This window comes from Triplophysa rosa, linkage group LG13 (assembly GCF_024868665.1).
Source record: "Triplophysa rosa linkage group LG13, Trosa_1v2, whole genome shotgun sequence".
Taxonomy (NCBI): domain Eukaryota; kingdom Metazoa; phylum Chordata; class Actinopteri; order Cypriniformes; family Nemacheilidae; genus Triplophysa; species Triplophysa rosa.
This window is the reverse complement of record NC_079902.1, coordinates 17,376,151-17,389,688: the sequence shown is the minus strand read 5'-3', so window position 1 is coordinate 17,389,688 and position 13,538 is coordinate 17,376,151. Positions and strand designations below refer to the sequence as shown.

The 13,538-nt window shown below is 40.4% G+C and overlaps 1 long non-coding RNA gene across 1 annotated transcript; it reads right to left on the bottom strand.

Moving 5' to 3' along the window:
- Positions 1 to 312: 312 nt before the first annotated feature.
- Positions 313 to 13,124, bottom strand: LOC130564104 (uncharacterized). Its single transcript, XR_008964202.1, has 4 exons — positions 13,018 to 13,124; positions 8,791 to 8,921; positions 8,283 to 8,367; positions 313 to 382 (listed from the first exon to the last, which is right to left on the bottom strand). It is a non-coding gene; the product is annotated as an uncharacterized LOC130564104 (long non-coding RNA).
- Between the last annotated feature and the right edge of the window lie 414 nt (positions 13,125 to 13,538).

Here is a 13,538-nt window from a genome sequence, read left to right as displayed (position 1 = left end):
GTGCGAATGCACTCATCTGAGAATGAGCTACAATAGCACATGCGGTGTGAAACAGACATCTATCTATTCAGGTAAAGCTTTCCTGCTTTTTTGTAGCTCAGTGGTTAGAGCATGGCGTTAGCAACTCCAAGGTCATGGGTACGATCCCAGGGATTGCACATACCTAGAAACAAATATGTAGTATAATGCAATGTATGTTGCTTTGGATAAAAGCGTCTGCCAAATGCATAAATGTAAAGCATCATTACACGCACAAGTCGTATGAAGGTATAAACCAGATTCAGATGAACCAAATACACTTCTTCACAAATGTGCTTTGCTTGAAGCTTTTAGCATAGGAACCAAAGAGATGTGAACCTCCAATTACTGTCCTCCTCAGGGGCTGTGGATGGAGAAAAAAGGGAGATGAGATAAGAGGAAAAAGAGGCATATAGAATCAGTTGTATAATGATAAGGGGGGAACAAGTAACTCCCCAGAGACAGATTGCCCAGGTTGCATTCGTACTCCTGCCGAGAGTGTTGCTCTGTTGGTGTGAGAGGAATCTTAACATGGGGAAATCATGATATTGAGGGACACTTTTTTTCCTCCCTCTTTTCTGTTTTGTCTAAGTGCAACCCAGATGCTGGGGATTCTCTTCCTGTCACCGGCTGCTATCATACCCACCATTTTCTCTTAGTCGGTTATTGGCTGAAGGCTTTTGGACAGGCAGGACAAATGGATGGTGACTAAAGCTAGGAGGAGTGCTGTCACACAAGTCCAGGCATGTTACACTCTTGTCGTGGTTACTCTCCCACCTCACGCACAGAAACATTCACTCACATTAACACACACTCATATATACTTTACATATTTACATGTCATTTGATTACATGATATTCTGATTTGCCAAATTAATTATAAATGATAATTTGATCAAACTACAGTTTTTATAAATGAACAAATAATAGTAACATGACAATTTAAATAGTTTGCTTTGTTGTGCACATTGAATAAACATATAGGCTACATAATATATTGAGCTGTGATCTATATAGTATAGAATATAGTAATATAATATAATATATATATACAATACTGTATATAGAATATAGTGAGCTGTTGGTTGCAATTCGCCAGTTCACCACTAGATGCCGCCTAAATTCCATACACTGGATCTTTAATGTAAGCATTTAAATGCTACATTTTATGGCCAGCATTAACACTTGTCTTCACTGAAATTAAAGGCTTAGTCAAAACTATTAACCAGAATGGAGTGCCCGCACATTTCTAGACATGCAAACTTGTACGTTCATATACTGTACAATATGAGAACTCCCGAGGAATGGTTTGTTTGGCAACTGGATGTTATTGAAAATACTAAATGAAACGGCAGTATTATTACAATTGCAAGTGCTTTAAGCAATACTGATTATTCATCAACGGAGCGGCTGATAAGTGGAGTATATTGAGGCAGAAATTACCCTCTCAAACACATAAGTACTTCTGAGAAACCTTGTGTAATGAAACCTCCACTTTACATAACCAAATAATTGGCCCATGTAAGTGGACCGGTTGCGAAAAACTATCAAGGTTTCGATGACTACAAAACATAAAACGGCCAACAAGTATATCAGTCATGTTTTATGGCACCAAATACCATAGAAACAGTTTTAAAATAATCAGAAATTCATGACAATAATAACATTTAATGAGCAAAACATCCGCTAGACAAAAATGTCAAGGGTAACAGTGTGACGCACAAACTTCCTATTCAACCAGTATGACTTCAGTATCTTTCAGGCTCTTGCAAGGACATGAACTGGATACATTAAAATGATATGGATTGTCGTTCCATATTTATGAATGAATGGATAAAACAAGGATGGCATTGGATTTGTATTCAATAACATTTGTACTTTTTAATAAAACTCCTTTTTAAATTAGGTTTTAATTCTAAAATAAAAATAAGGTATGAATTGTTAATATTTCAAGTATAACATCTTTTTAGAAAAAACTCATACAGTGTCCCCTATAAAAACACACTCAACATTTTTTAGAAATGTTTTAGAAAGATTAATGCATAAAGCATTATTAATTCCTAATGTTTATAAAATGCATTCGAATACTCTCCCAAACGTTTTAGAATATTTTCCAAAAAATGATTTAATGATTCAATACTCCAAAATGTTCAAACCATTACCTCACATGATGATCATTTCATTGTATTTCACGCTTTATTATTGTTATTATTATTAATATAATTTGCTCAAACCACGCAATTTAAATGTTAACCGCCTCCAGAAGAAGTAAGTGCCTCTAATGCACAATTTCTGCAATGTAGTGATGAAGGGAAATCACGTGACCATATCTGAAATGTTCTAGGGAGAGGAATTAACAGCCCTTTCCAAACGCAGCCCTTTATTTGGCTTTTTATTGCAATGATAAAAGCTGCGATAAGACTGCTGCATGGAGAGCAGACCCATTAACGCTTTCTCACTCTCGCAATATCTCTTCAAAGTGCATGTTCAGGCTCTTCAGTGGCCCTTTGAAGCACATAGTGAGCATAATGTTTATTACGGACTCATGGACTAAAGACTGAACAATGATGGACTGGCGAAATCTGAAAAACAGCAACAAGTTGAAAGTGTTTTTTTTTACAATTGCATGATGTCAACATAACAAAAGTCATAAGTGCTTTAAACTGCCATGAGCGTTCGATCTCTCTACCTGTTTATTGCTGCGTTGAGAATGTGCTGTTTGAAAGGACGCGTGGCTGTGCGATAGAAAGAAATGAAAAACGTGTCAATACTACGGTGTCAAAAATAGAAAACATGCACGCCGAAAAGTCTGAAAAAGCCCTCGGGCCGGAAACACAATTATTATAATCCAAACTGAAGTCAAGCTTGCTTTCGCTCATCAGGCAGCGTGTCTAAAATTTTACTCAGAATTCATGGAGCTGCTCCTCGTGCTTTAGATCTAACACCATTAGCGGCTTCATGGGTATTTTGCCTTCTAATTTTAGATCCGTGAGATGCTAGGAAAAAGCCTGAATCTTACATTGAGATAAGAGGAAGCCTAAAAATGTATCCCTGATGGGGAAAGAATTTATTTGACTATTTGCCTATGTTTCTCTTGAAAAAAAATAAGCTGCGGCCAATTTACTTACATCAATGTACAGACTCCTCCCCAGCCCTGATAACACACATTGACATGAATACTGATTTGAGTCTTGCTAACAACATTAAAATTCACCTCCATGTGCCAGTTGTATTTAGGTCAGTTTCATTCACTGCTTCCGATACAGGTTGGTGGTCTCAAATGCAAATGCTTCACGGCTTTGAACGGCTTTAGGGGTGTACTTTAAAGAAAGCACTTCCTTCTGTTTTTATGTTTAAAAAAAGGTGTCTGGCAGATTTATTGAAGAAACGGTAGAATAATATTGAGCTGGTGCTTTTCTGTGCTTTTGCTAGCAAAATTAGCAATTGCTAACTGCTTGAAAAATTGTGATGACTGACATCACTCAACACTAATGAAAATCAGTAATAAGTTTATGTGTGAGAGACATTTGTCACAATGCTAAAATATTGTTTTTGGCTCCTCATGGGCCGCGACAGAGTTTAAAAGCTAAAAAAATGCACTGTAAGGCCGTGTTCACACTTGACTTCTTTTTTGAAGCTGCCAGTGTTTGTTTTACATTATAATCCTGTGGAGTAAACGTGTTTTCCAAAAAAGTCACGAGCGCTTTTTTAAATGCCACCGCCGGCGTCTTTTTCTGCAGCTCCGAGCGCCTTTTTAAGTTGAAAAAAGTTCAACTTTTCTGAAGAAAACGCCCTACGTCAAGCATCTTTTTTGACAGCTGACCAATGACAAACGAGTAGCGAGACCTGTCGTTTCCATAACAACATGCGAGGAAGGTGATTGGTCGAACAAAATCCTTCTCTAAAAAATAAAATGGCGGCCGAAGCACTGCTTTGAACATATTTTTGTATGAATTAAAGTTTATTTTTCACCTTTAACAACTTTCGATTGCATTTCTAGCGAGAAATTAGTACTGTAGTTTTAAAATATGTGGTTGGTCTTTGCAAAGACGGTCTCTGTTTATAATTCAAATAGACTTCAGTTACTATATGCCTATATGAATCCTGTGTGAGGGGCTGCCACTCCCTTCCGGGACCAGGTGTTGAATTTGCAGGCACTCCCCGTTGGGGAGGAAGACCCAAACCCTGCCGTGTTGTGTCCAGTACCCTGCACCCTGCCCTGCACTTTTACTTGGACCGCACGCAGAGCTTCAGAAGCTCTGAGCAGCTTTTTGTTTGTTTCGGAGGACAGCAAAAAGGGAAGGCTGTCTCCAAACAGAGACTGGCGCACTGGATTGTGGACGCCATCGCTTTGGCGTACCGGTCTCAGGATCTCCCGTGCCCGCTGGCAGTGAGAGCTCACTCCACCCAGGGTGTAGCCTCCTTGTGGGCACTGGCGCAGGGCGCCTCTCTGGCAGACATATGCAGAGCTGCGGGTTGGGCTACGCCCACCACCTTTGCGAGGTTCTACAACCTTCGGAAGATCATGATTCGCGGCAGTGCGCCCATGACTCGCCTAGGCCGGTCAGGGTCGCGCCGCTCTAAGTCGTGATACGGCGAAGCTCAGTGGCGTTTTGTATAGGAACCCCAACTGTCGGTTCGACACAACGTCGAGAGACCGACAGAAAGGGAATGTCTTGGTTATGGTGTAACCTCAGTTCCCTGAGGGAGGGAACAAGACGTTGTGTCATTTATGATGAATTCGAATTCGAATGGACCCCACCAAGGTGGAAGCTGTTGTAAATTGGCCCACCCCTGAGAGTCGCAAAGCAGTCCAGCAATTCCTGGGGTTTGCCAATTTCTACAGGCGGTTCCATTCGAGGGTTTAGTCAGATCGCTCTCCCCCTGTCAGAGCTCACCTCCACATTGAGACGATTTGTTTGGTCCGACCAGGCTCAGAAGGCTTTTTCTCTATTGAAGAGACTTTCTTGTCAGCCCCGACCTGTTCCACCAGTTTATTGTGGAGGTAGATGCTTCTGAGGCAGGAGTGAGAGCGATTCTTTCACAGTGAGCCTCCTCTGATGACAGGGTGCACCCCTGTGCATTCTTCTCCTGCCGGCTTGCTCCCTCAGAGCGGAATTACGACATTGGTTAATAAGGAGTTGTTGGCCATTAAGCTTGCGTTGGAGGAGTGGTGCCACTGGTTAGAGGGTGCCAAGATTCCGTTCTTAGTTTGGACCAACCACAAGAACTTAGAGTACATTCGCACTGTTAAACGATTGAATTCTCGGCAAGCTCGTTGGGCTCTTTTTTTGGCCATTTTGATTTTACCATCTCCTATCGTCCAGGAAGTAAAAACGGTAAATCCAACGCGCTCTCACGACAGTTCGAGGTCCAGACTGCTTCCACTTCCCCAGTGTCCGTCATTTCTCCTGGCCGTGTGGTTGCGGCGGTCAATTGGGAGGTGGAAACTAGGGTTTGTGAGGCGTTGGTCAGCGTTTCCCCCCAGTTGATTGTCGTGACGGTCTACTGTTTGTTCCCCAGCCGTTCCAAACTAGTGTCCTCCAGTGGGGGCATTCCTCCGATCTTGCATGTCACCTCGGAGCGGCTCGTACCCTGTCACTAGTCAAGCAGCGGTTTTGGTGGCCGTCCGTGGTGCGAGACTCTCGTGAGTTCGTTTCGGCCTGCCCAGTTTGCGCGGCAAGTAAGAGCCCTTTTCGTCCCCCGGTTGGGCTTCTCCGGCCACTTCCCACCCCTTAGAGACCCTGGTCCCACATCACCATGGATTTTGTAATTCGGTGGTTCTGACGGTGATGGACCGGTTTTCGAAGGCGGTTCATTTTATTCCCCTCCCCAAATAACCATCGGCCAAGGAGACGGTGGCCATAGTTCTAGACCACGTCTTTCGTATCCACGGCCTCCCGACGGCATGGTCTCTGAGAGAGGCCCACAGTTTATTTCCAAGTTTTGGACTGAGTTTTGTCGACTCCTGGGGCCACTGCCAGTTTGTCCTCCGGTTACCACCCGCAGACTAATACGCAGTCCGAGCGAGCCAATCAGGACGTCCAAGAGAGTTTTGCGCTGCGTGACCTCAGCAGAACCGCTGTGTTGGAGTTCCAAACTAGCCATGGTCGAATACGCTCACAACTCCCTCCCGTTGTCGTCTACAGGTCCCTCACCTTTCCAATGCTGCTTAGGTTATCAGCCCCCATTCTTTCCCTCGCAAGAGGCCAATGCTACCATTCCTTCTGCTCACGCATTCGTTCGCAGGTGTCTCTGAGTCTGGAGACTTGCCAGACGAGCTCTCGCTCGCACCTGCAAACGCAACAAAGAATCAGCCAACCGCCGCCGTTCCAAAGCCCCACTTTACGTGTGCGGTCAGAGAGTCTGGTTGTCCACCTCTGATCTTCCCCTTAGACTCCCCACATGTAAACTGGGGCCCAAGTTTATCGGTCCCTTTCCCATTGCCAAGATCATCAATCCAGTCACTGTTCGTCTTAAACTACCCCCCACACTTAAGAGGGTCCACCCGGTATTCCAAGTCTCCAAGGTCAAACCTGTCATCCGGTCCCCCCTTCAACCCCTTACCTCGGTCCCCCCCCCCTCCCAGAGTCATCGAGGGGTCCCCTGCCTGTATGGTTCGTCGACTCCTTGATGTTAGACGGCGAGGCAGGGGTAACCAATACCTAGTAGACTGGGTAGGTTACGGTCCGGAGGAGAGATGCTGGGTCCCTGCTCAGGACATACTGGACCGCTCTCTTATAGATCAGTTTCTCCGATCACTTGAGTAGCTCTCTAGATGCCAAGAGGCATCCTAGGGGAGGGGGTTCTGTCACATTCTGCCTTGGTTTTTTTATTATTTTCTTTGTTGTTTTTGGGCACCACGTGCTCATCATCACACGTGTGCCTCATTTCTCCCATCACTCCACTCTCACCTGATTCCCGTTTTACGTTAATGATTACGTCACTTCTTATTGCCCACACCTGTCACTCATTTCTGTTTGCCCTATTTATGCCTATCTCTTCCGTTCACTCAGTGAAACGATGTTTTTGTAAGAGGCTAATCTCATGGATTACTGTTCTCCTGGTTGTACTTTTTGTGATGTACCCAGGATTCACCATCCAACTCTTAAACCCCGCATCTCGTCACAGTGAGGCTGTACCGAGAGAGACCTACTTGGACTTTTTGGTTCGTCCGGCGAATTTTCCTCTCTGCCCACCACGTTGCGGCTACTGGCGCTGGCACGACCAGTTTCCGGAGTTGGATTACTTTTTGTTCACTGCTGTGTGCCTGGAGTTCCCTGGCACTTTTGTTTTTCTGCTCATTTTTGCACTGTGTGATTAATAAACTCTCTTTAAAGACTTACCCGCGACTGAGTCCTATTGTTCCGTAACACTTTGTGTTTCATGTGATCCGTTGAATGCCCCTCTAACAAGCCGTGTAGCCTATTGGTTGAAAGTTGAGGTAATTTATTGTCACGGCCACTCGCTTGTCAGTATATCTGTCTCAGAATTTCTATGTTTAGGCAGAACTAAAAGACCTCAGGCCTTCCCGCTGAGTCATGTCTTATATTGTTGTGTCTGCACAGTCAAGACAAGGTTGACATTTTATAAACCTACCCGAACTTCTTTTGTAAGAAGCTGCACAAAAGTTAGCCACAGACAAACCGAGCTGTGAGAGAACAATCAAAGATGCCCGGGCCTGTCACAAATCCACCAACCAAACGCCGCTGAGTTGTTTTGAAAGTCCAACAGTGTGAGGAAGCCACAGGGTAGGTTGCAGCAGTACTAAACTGTGTTGTCGTTGAGACCTTGTCTTTGTTGAGGAGTGCATGTGTGGCCTTCGGCAATAAGCAGAGGTTGAAAACATAGTTGGAAATGTGAAGTGATGGATGGAGCTGAATATGGTACACAGACAGAGGGCAAGAAAATGTAGATGCTTGTGTTAAAAAAGGAGAACGCCAATTATGTATGTGTAGTATTATTTGTGTTTTTACAGAATCACGTGGAATTTTATTTCCCCACCACAGGTACTTTAGGCCCGATTCACATTTTGCGTCTTTTCCGCGCACATATACATTTTTTTTTATATGTACTTGATACTTTGATTCTATATAATAGTGTGTATAGACACTCTCTTCAAGAGTTTTCAAATAAAAACAATAAGAGAATGTTAAAATATTTTATATAATGCATGATTTCACGGGCCTCCTATAGTACTTTCATGAACTCACATGGGTCATCGGACTGATATGTAAAACATTTTATTAAAAAGAATTCCAAACCTGAATGTAAAAGCTTCAGAGGCGTGTTGAGTCTCATGGTTTCTGAGAGCAGGGCACCCCTGCCCTTGAAGGAGACAAAGTCATTCTGTCTTGTACACAGAAATGAAAACATCAGTTGTGGGCATACTAAAATAAGAACAAATCTTCAGGAGACACAGTAGGAATGTTCTTGGCCTTTGGAGTCAAAAGTCTGAATTTGCACCTGACAGGATTCATTTTCTCAATAATAAGTTTTGTTGGTAAATGATAAGAAGACTAATTTAGAACAACTAAAGTTTTACATGAAGTTGTTGTCTATATGATGAGAATCATCTGAGAAGGGGAATTGTGAACCTACTACAGGAAATTTAATTAAAAAAAACCTTTAAATGACCTGAACCACTGGTCAAGGAGAAAGTGGCTAGTGAGAATAAAATGGAGAAAAAGACAAAATAAAAGAAACAAACTTTAACCTTAGGATGGTTAAACCTCTCTTAAAAATATCTGTTACATGCAGTTTATCACTCACGAGATGATGTCAAGATTTCTCTGCCGGCCAGTTCAACGCATCCTATTTTAGGTTTCCCAGTCTGATGCCATCTCTACAGTGTAAGATTTTCAGGAATGGAAAGAAAATCTCATGCAGACCTAAAGAATCACCTGCATTACACGCAAACACACACAGAGAGCAAATGGTGTAGGCATTACAAGCATGACAACACAGCACTGCTTCAAACAAGACCTGTAGTTAAGCAACAGGGGTCTGAAAAAGTCCTCCTCATAGCACTGATGCGAAACAGCAGGCGAATTATTACATCCAGCTTAAAACCCTTGGTCGTTTTGCAGAATTCTAGACTAGGCATATAATTATTAGCATATATTTTTGATATATAAAATATAAAATAATGATGTCATAATGATTGGATTTTCCCCACAGATTTTTGTCTGTTGTCATTTGCCTAGTGTTGGGGAGTATAACTAGTGATGATGATTCACTAAAAATTAGATAAATAAAATTATTTAGTAAAAATAACAAAAACAAAAGCTAAAATGTGAATTATACCATATACAGTACATACCATAGGGCATAGTACAAGTGGGCAAATTGGGACAAAGCACAAGATTGGCTTGTATCAATAAATGATTTGTAATGAACAATGAAATAAAACTCTTTTAAACAAGATCAAGTTCATATGCACACAGGCTCAAATTTAGTGTGGACATAGTCCCGCTTTTTCTTCTGTCATTGTGAATGTAAGAAATATACTTTATGTGATGGGATATATAAGGATCTGAAAAGAAAGTGGGAGAGATAGAGAGAGAGAGATGACACTCTGTCTTTTATTGGCACTTTAGAAGAGATTATTGATGAATGTGCACCCCAGGCTTCCTCTTTAAGAATCATTCTCTGTTGAAAATGTCGTGGAATAGAACTGAGAGCTTATAAAGCTAAAAAATCGATAGTGAATTATTACAGAGGGCCAACAAGAACTGGCCAGATATCTCTTCTGTGACACAAACCTGAAATATTTTTTCAGTGACTGCTGAGAAAGAGAAAAGTGGAACACAAACACACAAAACACACACAAGGACACACACACACACACACACGTACAGACACACAGGGTTTCCATGTTTTATGGGGACTTTCCATAAACAGAATGATTTTTATACTGTACAAACTGTTTATTCTCCAAACCCTCACCCTACAACCCTCACTTTACTCATAAACCTGACCCTTACACAAACCTTTCTGCATTTTTTATATTTTCACATAAACATCATTTATTTTGGTTAAGCTGTTTTCCTCATGGAAGCAAAAAATAAATAAATGTCCCCACAAGCACAAAATTACTAGTAGCCTATTATTATTATCTCACACAAACATGTACAGCCCTTACACATCATAAAAGAAGTGCCCTTGTATAAAGGTTTTAATTAATTAATCAAAATTACATCAGCTTAATTGTAAACTCAACAGATGTCCTTAAGCAAACTGATTTAAATGGACTGAGGCAAATTATATCTTTATTTGGTTCATTCACTTTTCCACTGAAAGCTTTGTTTTAATGATTTCCTATTTTTTGTTTTTCACTACTTGTATTCTCAGGCACATAATATACATTTAAAACCTCTCCAATACTTTTCAGTTGGAGAATTGGTATTTTCACTTTCAGAAAACAAATGTGGGCAAAAGATTATAAAAAAAAATCTGCCAACAATATCTACTAGAGCATGGTGAGGCGATAGCATCACAGGGCAGATGACTCAAGGGACTGAGAATCATTTAATTTAAATTATCAACAATTACAGATAAAATGCAAAAATAAATAAATTAAATAAAATTATGATAATGCTTTTTAATTAATATGTAAATAAGTTTGTGGTCAGGGTATTAATTGTTTGTATGACAGCAGTTTTATGGAGGTAGATAGCTTTAAGGTGCCTTTGGAAATGTTGCCAGAAAAGCTAAAGACTGACATACGTAAGCCAGATATAGCATTTTAGCCATATACGAGAAAATGCTTCAATTTAGATTTTTTTAGATTTTAGATTTAGATTCAATTTTATTGTCATTGCACATGTACAAGGCAATGAAATGTGACCTCTGCATTTAACCCATCCAGAGAGTAGTGAACACACGTACCCCTGGAGCAGTGGGCAGCTATCACTACAGCGCCCGGGGAGCAAGTAGGGGTAAGGTGCCTTGCTCAAGGGCACCTCAGTTGTTACCCGCCGGCCCTGGGAATCGAACCGGCAACCTTCTGGTCATGAGTCCGACTCTCTAACCATTAGGCCACAACTGCCCCAAGGGGGGGTGCCAAACTACAGGATAAATCCTGCTACAGTAGCAGGAAGTCTAGAGCTGAGTGGATATTGTGGTGGTATTAGACTAGATTTTCTGGAAATCACAAATGGAGGACTGGGGCTCTGAAATGTGCTTAATGGAAGATTTGGAGGATTAGGCTCAGCCATTGTACATCCTGGGTCCATGGCTTCATAAACCTATTATGGATACTCTGACTGTATGTGCACGGCCATCTCAGAAAATAGACGGTTAAATATAGGAGTTATCGCTAACCAGAAAGGTCAGAAGGACTTTTATTCAATTGATGTTTAGTTTAGGATTGATGGACAATTTTGACAAGACAGTATAAGATTCTGGGACTTTGTGTCCTCTCTGTTGTTTATTTTAATAATATTAATTTAGAATTCATTTAGAATTAAATCTTAAATTTGATTCAGACAAAAATATTTTCAGCTGTGAAACTTTTAATTTTACCTTTAGCCTAAAATATAAAAGTCCATAACTGGTTATTTGGATACATCACATCATAAATTTTGTGTTTTTAGTAGAGGTGCACCGATACTACATTTTTCTGCCGATACTGGTAGTTTATTATTTACAGTAATATCTGATTACTAATAAGAAATTAATATTTCTTACCTTCCTGAATGTTATTAAGTCATCAATTTTCGTCAATTTTATCGGTCGATACAGATTATTGGCCAATATATCAGTGCATCTCTAGTTTTAGTAAATCTGATTTGAAAATTGTTTTTTTTATTAAATATATTATTTTTTATATTTTGTTGACAATGTCACAAGCCTGGTTGCAATACCAAAAATGTTGTGGTTTTTATAGCTTATTCTTCACCTTATGTTCTAAGTTCTGAAGAAAGAGAGAAAGACAAATGCTATCTCACTGAGGCATTTGTTTTCAGCATAGCTTACATCAGCAATCAGAAGTGACAGATGTAACGCTCAGCTTGAAGAACACCCACCGACAATGACACATGGCCTCAGTAACAAACCTAATAAACTGTCAGAAAGAATGCACATTGAAAATAATGCAGTTACATCAGAAGGATGATGTTTATTCACATAATACATCAAAATCTCATGCAATCCCTTATTGAATGTCTTTTCTTCCCTCAATTTAAAGAGAAAGGTTTTGAAGGGATACAGCTGTAAAAGTTGACACCTAAAAATTGGGCATGTGCATCTAAAGCTTGCAGACTTACAGTAACATCTGTGTTTTTGTCAGAATTAAGAGCTCCGGGTTTGGTGATGTGATGCGTTTAACCTCTGCTGGTGGATTATGTAACTTCAACATTATGGGAAAGGCATATGTATATAAATTTGACTGACAGATATTGAATATTTTTATTGTCACTGTACATGGTGAAAAACTGTATTTGGAATTGTATTGGAATATGAGACTCAGATAGTAATTTAACTTTGCAGCAATTTATGTCATTAAACAGCAATCTCAACTTCAACAGCTGTCAGAAGTACAGTCATATTTTATGGCATAAAACCTATACTGGCATTACACCCATAGTCAGTTTCTCATAAAGAGCAATAACATCAAATAACAAACAAACATAGGTGCTATTCATAAAATATCCAGCTCTGATTTTTCCTCATGAAACAGACCTCACATGTCCTCACAAGTATCACGTTTTTCTTTAGAATTTCGAAAGAAAGGTGTTAAACTTACTGGTCTATACTATCCAGATTATTTGTTCTACTATACATTGTCTCACAGTCACTTGTGTTTTTTTTGTTCATTTCTCAAGTTAAAACAAAGAAACATCTGACAAAAAATGACACCCAAGCAACATAACCAAGAACTCTAAGCTGCAAATGAGAGGAATATTGTTTCATTGTTTCATTCCATATATGTGACTGCACAGCAAAGTTCTGACCATTACATAAGAACAAGACAAAGAAAACATTTTGAATTATTACCTGAAGAAATAAATCTATCCTTCCATGGTGAGCTGCTCTTGGACTGCAGAAGAGCAAAATCACTATTATTCCTGGCAGCGCCTCAGGAGACATATTCCTCCTCCGCCCATCATCCTGCTTTAATTCTGTAGCTGATGAGCAGCAGTGTCGTTGAGATGTGTTTAGTGCAGCCCCAGTGTGGCTAAGAGGAAGCTGGTGAAAGACACAGTCTGAGATAAAGGTGGAGAACAGATGCACTTCCTGGCTCTGGAGACAGAAGATCAAGACAGAAAGGATGAGAGGAGGCACTGAGAATGATTTCATGCCTACCCAGTTTAAATGATGATGTTATTAGTTAAATTAAGTTATTAAATGAGGTGTTATTAGATGAAATTGTTGCCACAGCGAAAAATAGTTACAAATTGCGATGACATTGTGTTGGCCAAACCAGTTTCATTTCATTTTTAAAAAATGATTTCCTGCATTATTTTATGGACTGAAAAGGTAATAGAATAATGCGGACAAGGACACAAATAAATAAA